This window comes from Polypterus senegalus, chromosome 9 (genome assembly GCF_016835505.1).
Source record: "Polypterus senegalus isolate Bchr_013 chromosome 9, ASM1683550v1, whole genome shotgun sequence".
NCBI classification, from domain to species: Eukaryota; Metazoa; Chordata; class Cladistia; order Polypteriformes; family Polypteridae; genus Polypterus; species Polypterus senegalus.
The window spans coordinates 128,264,168-128,276,193 of NC_053162.1; positions in this window are offsets into that span (position 1 = coordinate 128,264,168).

The following is a 12,026-nucleotide window of genomic DNA, read 5'->3' on the forward strand; positions in this document are numbered from 1 at the left end:
AGTAAATGGGGAGGAGCCCAGGAGAAGAAAATGAGTGCAGAGATGCACTTTTAAGCAGCCTCTTGGAAGAGGGTCAGTAATTTGTTGGTTATTATATATAAAATATTTGACACCCCACTGTACAGACATATTTGAAAGATAGATAGAAAAATAAACATAAACATAATAATAACATAATAAAAAACAAATCTTACATTTTTAGAAGAGGAGAGAATGAGCATGATGGTAGATGAAGGAAAAAAGTAGTACAAAAAATAAAAAAATGATCATTTCCTTGTTCTGATCTCATGAAATAGAAAACAGTTTTTTAAAAAGTTCAAAGAGCAAACATAAGCCTGCCAAAAATGTATGTTTTTTTTTTTAAATGATTTGTTCATTGCTTAACAGGAGATCAGGGTGAAATAACATTTGTAGCTTCCCTAAATGCACAATCTCTCTCTTTGTAAAATAAATTATTATTAATGCATTTTATTTTTGGAATCTGGTTATTGCAAAATGGCATCATTGTGGGCAGCATTAGACTGAATGTCAGTCTGTTAAAGGTCACACTTAATCACACAACCTCATGCTTAACTTTGGGCTAATTTAAAGTTTCTCTTTAACCTAACATACACGCTGCTGGGAAGGAGATGAAATATTAAGAGAAAATCCAATGAATTAAAGAGAAAGCATACAATCTGGGACAGTAGATACGAAGGGATTTGAACACAGGACTCTGGCACTGTACAGCAAAACTACTATCCACGCTGGGTAAAGGGAAGCCACAAATTAAATTTCATTAATGTAGCTAAAGATCTCTTTACTTTTAGAAAGTCAGTGGATTTTATGTGAAACTCTGTGATCCCACTTCTGTAAAGTATTGTATAAGTTTGCAGGTAAAGGAATGAATACCTTACGTCTTTATGTACAGTATATCCTTCCAACATATTGTCATGGAGACACTCTGAGTAATTAAGTGCTGAAGCAGTAAAAGTTAAATCTTCTTTCAATAGTTTTATTGATTTCTAGTTAATCTGAAGTTCACTCACTGACTTTTTTTAAGAGTCAAACTGCTACTTTGCATATTTACTGAAGTCTTCAAGCTAGACATCGCAGGACACCTATTCCAAAAAACAGCAGTTTCAGCATTATCAAAGTGTGATATAAGTAGACTTCTGGAGTGGGAAACTACAAGACTTGCTGATTCACCCCTTTCCTTTGACTTAACTGCGTGATCATGAAAGTCACTCATACTGCGGAAAAATTAAGACAAAGAAATGTAAATAATGATTTCATTACATGGGTAAAGGTATATGTGAAATATGTAATAATAATAATAATTCTCAGTGTGACTGCATGTTTTTATTTTCACTTTGATTCTAAGAATTAGTCTTAGTACACATTTTATACATTAGTATACCACATAGTTTACAATTCAAATTATTATGATAATACATATGATTGAATAAGAACAGTATAATATACTAACCTAAATGTAAGGACAGTGCTTGGGTCTGCATTAAGGAGTAGTCACTTCACTTTCTTGAGCTTTGTGTGTTAACCTAAAGCCTGATGACAACAAACCACAAGCTCTGATGAGATAACAAATGTACAACCCAAAGTAGAAACATTTGGCCATTGCTCTTTTATAAACACTTGCTTGCTGCAAAAAGTAGTGCATTTTACTTAATGAGACAGTATCTTAATATGACCGTTTTTGGTATTGCTTCAAAGAGAGTTAGCTTCTACTTGAATCTCATGCTAGTAAGGGGTGTATTTGAATAATATACTGTTACATCTTGTCATTCAGGATATTTTAAATACTTTAGTGTCACCAAGATGTGCGAATTGTATGTGAAGATCATATTTCTTGAAAACTATCTTGTGGTTGTAGGCTAAAGTTATAGCACCTCACACTATAAAAGAATAAGGCAAGACTTAGAAGTGGCACATCACAGCAGAAGGATCCTATTTTAAGCTGCCAGTAGCATTCAAAGTCATCATACTTGAAACAGTGTCAGGGATTTATCAGCACAATCTACTGCATCCTGAAACAAAATACAACAGAGTGTGTTTTAAAGATTTTATTTATTGTGAGAATTTCTATTTTCATCAATTTCTGGTGGATTACAACTTTGTTTCTAAGCATGTCATGGCATTTAATAGAGTTAAAGTTTCTAGTAGTTTTTGTTCTTCATGTAGTTAGTGAGTGCAGGGATAAGTTGAAAGAGGCTGCAATTCTTTAACAAAAAGTCTGTTGGTAGAAGCTCTTGGTCTTCACAGAAGAAACTGTGTGTAATGTTGTATAGTTCTCTGTGGTCATGAATTGGGCATTCATGACAGTAACTGTGAAAAACTAGTTGGGAATGAAGTTAAATATAGTGGTGAGAATACATAACCTGTTACCCCAAGCCTTTTTTTGACTCTGTCTTCTTTTGTTGGTGTGACATTGGTATCGTCGGCAAGATGGTTAGCTCCCAGAAGTCCTAGAAGCAGGACCTAGAAATCTACCAGGAAGAACCAACATCCAGTAAACAATCAGGTGGGAGAGTACCGTACCTGAGTTGCTGAGGGTAGGATGCATGACGTGGTTCGGAAAGACCGAGTGCAAGCCCCGTCTCCATGGGTCATAACTTTACAAAGTAGATCCCAAGGAGAGGGTGTGAAAAAGGCCCACAGAATTGGGCTGGTCCAGACGAGGAATATGGCCTCTCGGAGGAGAGTTCTGCCCAGCCCACCAAGGCAGAGCCCTTGGGTAAATGTGGGGTTACCCCAGACCAGCAGGCAAGAATAATAAAACAGTGGAAATTTGACCCGGAGCGGCCAACCCACTCACAGGCATTTTCTTTATGGGCCAAGACAGGACACTCGCTAAGGCCAGAAGAAAACAATGCTTGCCAAATAGTGGAGCAGGTTGTAGAAGAGAAAAATTTTTATTTTAGCATAAAATAGCAAATTAACATAAAGAGTCCTAAAAAGTAATTAAAAGCTTCTAAAACATTAGATTAAGCATAAATTAGAATGTTAAGAAAATAAGATAGGTCAAGTAAATAGTTAACTAAAAAATCAGTCATTTCGCATTGTTTTTAAAGCTTACAGCAGAATTGCTAGTGTGGGAAAGAACAGAAAAAGAACAAAAATGACGTGTAGAAACCAGCTTAGAACAGGATAAAAAGACTGAGAACACCTGTGTCCAAGGCTAGGAAGCTAAAGGATCAATACCATAGAGAGAAGATGGCTCTGGTAGGCACGTAAGAGACCAGCTGGATTGGTGAATCAGCAGAAAGGCAACAAAAGGCTTTTGCAGTAAGCAAGGTCACAATGATGTAATGCATGAAAGAAACATTAATAAATTCAGGCATTAGCAATAAATATTGAAGAATATTTTAGAAACTAGCAAAATACCCGCACTTCGCAGCGGCGAAGTACTGCCTTAAAATTTTTATTAAGAAAATGAAACCTTTTTAAACTGAGGGAAAATATACCAATAATTATTTTTTAAGGATCTCTTTGTATATCACATTGTGAGTTCGGCCCTCCAATTGTAATATGACCAAGCTGTGCGCTGAGCTTACTTTTGAGCTTGCAGCGTACAGTTGGCCATGTGAACAGTAATCTTGTCTCAAATCTCACAGCTTGGATTGCTGCTGTCATAATCAATTTGAGTTTCATGGTTTGTTTCAATTATGACAGTATTTGTAGGACTTGTGTTGAAGAGACATTCGGCATCTGTCAAGCGTTGTAAGTATACAACCGGTTTCATCGATAACTTCACATCCAACTTTTGAGAGTTTAAACATTCATAAACATCAAAGTGTCCACTACTGAAATCGTCACCCGTGAATCTAAGATGTTTAAGAGGCATTGGCGGTTGTCCAAAGGTGTAAAATATTTGGCCATTTCGGTACACTTGAAAGAGACAACCGAACAATTCAGCGGCAGCCATCAACTCACATGCAGATGCATAGGTGAAGGGCTTAAACATTTCACTCTTATAGTGCTCCTGTGTAGTATAATTATCTCCTGTACCATCATCAGTCCACACCTTGAACCTGTCCCAGTCATTCAATACATAAGACACAATGTTCCTCCAGATATCAAGAGTGAGCCTGATATGGCCGTGCAATATATAACAAAGAGAATGGAAAAGGTAGGTGCCATCTCTGGGCATGGAAACCACTCGGTAAGTGACAGTTCTTTGATCGATGGTGATCACCTCGATAGACATGTTAAATGGAGTGCGGTTGGAATGATAAAGGAAATGGGTACCTGAACAATGTAAAGTAAGTCTAAAATACCTACACAATAACTATAATCGTAATAAATGAACAATAAAACAGCGGAGAAGCCGTGGATTAAATAAAAAGGCTGTAGTTATCAGCCGGGAGACATGAATCCCGTGGCGAAGCAAGGAAGGGAATGTAGAGACTGAAGCGACGGACAGCCTTATATAGGCAGGCAGCCAACAACGTGGGAGGCGTTGGGATGGGGGACCCAACGCCGCCTCACACGGTGACCGAGCTGCAGGCTATGGACGTATATATGTACGTAAATAGGATTCAGTTAGCGTTGGGAACCCGCGTACCAAATTTCTTGAAGATGGGCCCATAAGTAACAAAGACGATTGAAAAGTTCAATATGGCGGCCAACAGTGGCATCATACCACCGAAATAAGTACCAAATTTCAGCCTTCTACCTACACAGGAAGTTGGAGAATTAGTGATGAGTGAGTGAGTGAGTGAGTGAGTGAGTCAGTGGGGGCTTTGCCTTTTATTAGTATAGATTAACTTTAGCGTAGAAATAGAAATAGAAAGGCAAATCAAGCATGCCAAGCAAATGATTAAATGAAAGCATATACCATATTTCTTTTTAATTAAAGCTTAGCTTTGAACATCAGACAAACCAGCTTAAAAGTTCGACAAAGAGGAAATGATGAGAGGAAAGCCCATATAAGGAAGATGAATGTCTGTACCGGCCTTGGCCAGTGAAACAAATAAGCAAAAACAGAAACTAGAAATGAACAACAGACAGTGAAATACCAGGGGCCCAGCTGCAGGGAGATGAGAAATTGGCCGGAGAGGAGTAGAAGGGAGTCAGAGGAAAACAGCAAATGAGCTAATTGAATAAGGTCAAAATGATAAGAAATTGTTATATAAACTTCCATTGCTGAACCGTTCGGGGCTCACCTCAATTTGGCCGTATTGGGTTGAGTCCTTGTTGTTATTTATCTGTCTACCTCCAGTCCTAATAGCCTTCATTTTTAGGTAAAAAACCTTCTGGTGACGAATTTTTCGCCACGACAAGGTCGCCTACTATTTGTTCCTGAATGTCCTGCCTGAGCATATTGCCCAGCAGGTCTGGAGACAATATATGAATATGATCAAGCTAATGGAGCTCGTTGAAAAACTCAGGACAGCTTAACAATCTGAGAGGACAGAACAGTCCCTTAGTCCAACCTGGACAGAACATATCCTGACTTATTGGCCTGACCACCACCAGCCGGAGCAAGCACCTGTTTCCATTGTTGCCCACCGATTCATGTTGATGTGACAACGGATCAAAGGCATGACCAGTCTGACCTGTATTCACCTCAGATCGGCCTCATGTTTTATCAGTTATGGAGGATCGCTAAAGACTATGATGGTGGCAGTCCTCCCAAATCCTCCATACCTGGTGATCCTGGGGCGGGACTGGTGTAAAAGTAAAAGCGGTTCAACACATTCCACTTCTAAACCTATTTTGGGCCTAGTTATGGATGGAGAAAATACCTCCCCAGCTGCATCCAGGCCATGTAAACAGTCGATGGAAAGAGAGGATGCAACCACTTAATATGATGTGGAGAACCCTGTGCCATTGCGCAATGAAGTGTCATCGCCAGTTACAGTGGCGATGCAGGATCAAACCTCGCCCATTGAGGTCGACCACGATCTTCTCTCCCAGTTACATTTTCACTTCTGAGAAACCCCGGCTTCTTTTACAAGGTAACAATGGAATGACAATTCCCTTAAATATGCAGAAAATGCAGTAGTTCTTGTCAATGGCCAACACACGCATCATCCCATGTCTCAGGGCCCTTACTTTGTTTTAGAAAATTACTTTTTGTATTGGGAGGGGAGCATAAGGGGGGAGTACTGAAGTTGCTGTTAGCCCCGCGGACATTCCGGTGGCAGGTCTGCAAATTAGCACATGCCAAGCTCCTAGGAGGTGTGGACGTTAGGGGTTGCTGTCGCCCCATGAAACCCACCAAACAGACGTCCAAGACACACTTGTAAAAGCACCAAGAAGATTCTTTAATAATATTCTTCAAATATAGTGCACAAAGCACCGCACACTCCACAATTCTTCTAATAAACCAATAATCACAATAATCAATAACCAATCTTCCATTCTCAGCAGGTCCGTTACACTCCCTCCCAACTCTGGCTCGGCTTGCTGGTATTCCCAGAGTTCTTTTATAGTCCATGACCCGGAAGTATACCTTCTCCGGGTCAAACGCCATATCCTCCTTCGTCAAGTGTCCCAGAAGCACTGCGGGCTTCCGTCCTCGTGACTTTGAAGTACATCCGGGTGGCAGTAATAATGTAAATCCCCAGGTTCTTTGTGAACTCCCCCTGGCGGCACCCACGGCATCCAACAGGGCTGAGGAAACTGACTCCATGTCCCATGATGCCCTGAGGGAATCCGGGGAACCGTTGCCATCCAGGGGAGCTGCCATCTATCGTCCCGGGGGATGTAGTGCCCTGAAAAGGCTACTCTTTCGCCTTTTTTCTGCTGAGGGATGTCCCGGCCAGACTGAAACGCCGGCTGTCCATCACAGTACCCCTCCCCCAGCTGAGCATCATGATGCAAGGTGGCCAGTCCCACTAGGGTAGTCCTGCCCCGGGAGGGACTATCTGCTTTAACCGGACCATGGCTTCTTTCTGAAAAACAGGAACAGGAGAACAACGCGGAGACATGGCACTTTTGTTTTCTTAAAGCGACCTCCCCAGTTCTCCCTGGGCAATCTCGGCATAAATGGCCCGGCCGATGGCATTCATAACACAGCCTCCTCCCATATTGCAATGTCCTGCGGGACTGGAAGTAGGCCGGTAACGTCTGCATTGCCCTTTGTCCAGCTGGGGGCGGACTATCACCCTGCCCACGCCGAGAGCGTCCCCTCCACACATACTTTTTGTTAGGAGTTCCCTGCTTTTCTTGCGGGTTCTCCTTTTCTTTCTAGGGCTTGCTTACAGTTTGGGTCTCCCTATGGGTGAGAGATAGAACCTTTACTGTCTGCACCCCTTTAGTTTTATATGAGATCGGTGCTGACGTCTTAAGGTTAGGGACCACCCTCAAGTCAACACTATCCCGCTGCTCCGACGGTCCCTCTCCTTCCACTGGACACTCGGTCATCACCTCCTCATCAACTGTGGGACTTAAGATTACTTGGCAGCAGATACTAGATAATCACGCGGCCCTTATAATCTGGGTCTCGACTTCATGTACGGTACCGGATTTACCCACCTGTACAGCCGAATCTATCATCTGTGGCAGCTCCCGTCCTAAGCGGCATAAATAAACTTCGACCCACCTTAAAGGTGCCTCGGCCAACACTCCCAATACCTCTATTATCTTTTTAATTGAGGTGATGACCTGAAAAAAGCTCTGCACAGGCTGTATTATTTTTTCCAGCTCCCACACATTAAAGTCTCCTTCTTGATTGGCTGGAGGCAAGCTCGGCTTTTCAAACACCCCCGCTTTCCAGCCACAAGCCGGTAGGCTTCTCCTGCACCTGTGCAGTTGGGTCTCGCATGGCCTTTTGGGATTTGGAGTTCTGGAGATTGGCTTTGAGCCGACCGCGAATCCACCTGACTCAATTTCTCGGTGGATCGATCAATCACTCCCCGAACCTCCTTACCTTTATCTGTGGCGTGTGATGCTTTGTCCACCTTCCCTTCCCTTTTTGAAAAATCAGCGTCCTTCTGGTTGTCCTGACTGCAGCCTATGGACCGCTGTTGACCTTCTTTTTCCTGTGATGCTTCGGGGCTGGTCACGTGTCTGTTGCTGGCCGACCTCCTGCTGAAGTCTTTCGTGTTCTTATTCCCCTCAGAGAGCGCACAACCATCTTCGGGATGATTTGCCGTCTTTATTACGACCTCCGGGTGCAGACTGTCTACAAGGTATGAGCATGGGACAAAGTGGGTTATTTTAAAGATGTTTTATATCCCTCCCCCGGCACATACCTCGTCTTGGTTATTGGCACCCGGAAAAATGTTTTCCCGTAAGGCGGTGTCGCTCCGTTGCTCCTCTTGGACGCAGGGGATGTCAAGCACCTGACTTCCCTCAGCACAGTCGGTCGGTTTCGTCTTCTTCTTACCCATGATGAACTGTCGAAATGGGTTTGGCAGTTTCGTGTGTTGCTGTCTGGGGGTTCTGTCCACGTTTAATTCCAAAGGTTTTCTGACCAAACAGATGGCCAGAATCCTGCCGACTACACCAATTGTGGACGCTAGGGGTCGCTGTCTCCCCGTGAAAGCCACCAGACAGACATCCAAGACACACTTGTAAAAGCACCAAGAAGATTCTTTAATAATATTCTTCAAATATAATGCACAAAGCACCGCACACTGCACAATTCTTCTAATTAATCAATAATCACAATAATCAATAACAATAACCAATCCTCCACTCCCAGAAGCTCCATTATACTCCCTCCCAACTCCGGCTTGACTTGCTGGTATTCCCAGAGTCCTTTTATAGTCCATGACCCAGAAGTATTCCTTCTCCAGGTCAAACGCCATATCCTCCTTCGTCAAATATCCCAGAAGTACTGTGGGCTTCCGTCCTCGTGAATTTGAAGTACATCTGGGTGGCAGTAATAATGTAAATCCCCAGGTTCTTTGTGAGCTCTCCCTGGTGGCACCCACAGCATCCAACAGGGCTGAGGAAACGGACCTGAGGGAATCTGGGGAACCGTTGCCATCCAGGGGAGCTGCCATCTATCGTCCCGGGTGATATAGTGCCCTGAAAAGGCTACTCTTTCGCCTTTTTTCTGCTGAGGGATGTCCCGGCCAGACTGAAACACTGACTGTCCATCATGGAGGTCATTTTGGCACTAGAAAAACTGTGGAGCAGATTAAACTCCAATTTTATTGGCTGAGGATTAATGAGGAGGTCGTCAATCAGATCACTAGGACAGCATTTTTTCACTTAAAAAACATAGCTAAAGTTAGACCTCTTATTTCACTGAAAGATGCTGAGAAATTAGTTCACCCGTTTGTTTTCAGTCGACTAGATTACTGTAACACACTCCTCTCAGGACTACCCATAAAAGACATAAATAGTTTGCAACTAGTGCAGAATGCAGCTGCTAGAATCCTAACTAGGAAAAGAAAATCCGAGCACATTTCTCCAGTTTTGATGTCACTACACTTGCTACCTGTGTCATTCAGGATTGACTTTAAAATTCTGCTTATGGTTTATAAAGCCTTAAATAATCTCGCCCATCTTATATATCGGAATGTCTGACACCTTATATTCCAAATCGTAACCTCAGATCGAGTATCTCCTTAGAATTCCAAGAACAAAACTTAAAACAAGTGGTGAGGCGGCCTTCTGCTGCTATGCACCTAAAATCTGGAATAGCCTGCCAATAGGAATTTGCCAGGCTAATACAGTGGAGCACTTTAAAACACTGCCGAAAACACATTACTTTAACATGGCCTTTTCATAACTTCACTTTAACTTAATCCTGATACTCTGTATGTTCAATTCATCATAATAACTATTCATGGTGGCTCTAAAATCCATACTGACCCCTACTCTCTCTTCTTTTTCTTTTTCCGGTTTCCAGCCTGCGCCACCACCACCTACTCAAAGCATCATGATGTTCCAACATTGATGGACTAAAAGCCAGAAGTCTACGTGACCATCATCATCAAGTCCTTCCATGAGAGCCCTAAATCCAAAGAGGACTGTTTCATTTATGTTAGGTAGAATGCCCAGAGGGGTCTGGAATCCCTACAGATTTTATTTTTTTTTCTCCAGCCGTCTGGAGTTTTTTGTTTTTTTTTCTGTCCACCCCGGCCATTGGACCTTACACTTATTCTATGTTAATTAATGTTGACTTATTTTATTTTCTTACTGTGTCTTTTATTTTTCTATTCTTCATTATGTAAAGCACTTTGAGCTTCTTTTTGTATGAAAATGTGCTATATAAATAAATGTTGTTGTTGTTGTTGTCACTTTTGCATGTCCTGACGGAGTGTCAATTGCGTCAAATTCCTAGGAGGGACTGAGCTTCTCTAGTTCCCATACCCCTTATTGATGTCCCATTTGAAAGAATTGGGGTCAACAGTAGGAACCCCTGGAACCCTCAGCTATGATGCAAATATATCTTGTTGATTATGCTACCCGATATCCCAAAGCTCTTCCTTTGTGCACAGCCACGTCTAAAGCCATTGCTCGGGAATTTATAGGAGTCTTTGCGCGAGACACCTTTTACCTCGGAGACATTCAAGGAAACGGCTAAGTTACTTAGGATAAAACATTTAAAGACCGCAGTATATCATCCTCAAACCGCTAATCCAGTGGAGAGGTTTCATTAAACTCTCAAGCAAATGCTTTGCAGGTGGTCAGCAAGGATGGGAGAAACTGGAGGAGCGTTATTTTTGCCTATCGGGAAGTCCCACAAGCCTCTGCGGGTTTCTCACCCTTTGAATTATTATACGGATGACAACCCCGGGGCATATTGACACTAGAATCCCGGAAGCCTACAAAATAATTCATAATCCCAGGCCACCTAAAATTCCTTCACACCTCTCCATCAGCATCTTTTGTTTTGCAAATGTGGTGATCAGCACAAGCAGCAAGCAGCCTACTATCCCATCCCCCCACCGCCGCAGCTCAACTCAGGCAAAAAGTTCTCCCAGCTCAAGGCTCTTTATCTGTGTGTGAGATGCCTGGAGTTGACATGGGTAAACGAAATGTTGTATAGGAAATGTGAGGCAAGAAATGCTGAACGCATACCTAAAGCAGAAACTTTTTCCATTTTATACTAATAATGACAGGAAGTGTATAATGTGTGAAGACTTTAGTCCAAATATCAAATAAACATGAGCACTTTTATATTAGAATATAACCAAAGGAAAAAATCATTTGATTTACATGTGGCTGTCAATGAGTTAAAAACACAAGCTCAAATGTCAATAGATGGAAACTTGACATGTACTCTTGGATGGTGGCAGAGGTAAGAATTGCTGTCTTATAACCAAAACATTCTAGGTTCGAGTCTGGGTGCTCTTCGTTTTGAGTAGTAAGTTGCTATTATTATAAATATAATAAAAACATACATTTGATTTGAGTCTGTAACACCCGGTGTAAATTTTGGCTACTTGTAAAAGTTAGTGTGCTTTTTTTATAATTCAGTTTGATTCTGTCAGTGATGTTCACGTGGTACAACAAACTTGCCTCTTCCTCTCTAGGTTGATGATGTTTAACTCCATTCTATTCACAAGAGCAGCAATGATTGCAGTTGGTGCTGTGGTTGATTCCTTCCCATGACAACAATCAGGCAATCATGCAGCATTTTTGTCATTCGTGCAGAACATCCGAAAAACAGCAGGTTTGCTGCGATTTTAGACATCTGCCAATGTTTTGTTGAGAGCTGTGCTTTGAGTTACAACCCCGGGCAAAGACTTCCCGAGTCTATGGTCATAAAGCTTATGAAGCCATTTGTGGACAAAGGCAGAACCGTAACATCAGACAGCTTCTTCACAGCGATTACGCTGGCTAATAGGCTGCTGCACTGCAACACAACTCTGCTTGGCAACGTAAAGTAAAGTAAAATGGAACTTCCACTTGCAGCTAAAGTCACTTTAGTATGCAAGCAATTAGCCATACTAGTGTTTGAAAAACATCTCCACAAAATTATGCTTCTACCACAAGGCTTCAAACACAGAGGGGAATGAATACTTTCTCAAGACAATATTTGTGGAGTTTTAACACAAGATTTGATGTAAGTCCCAAAATGTGGACATAGTTTAAAGATATGGACAGGAATCCTGCAT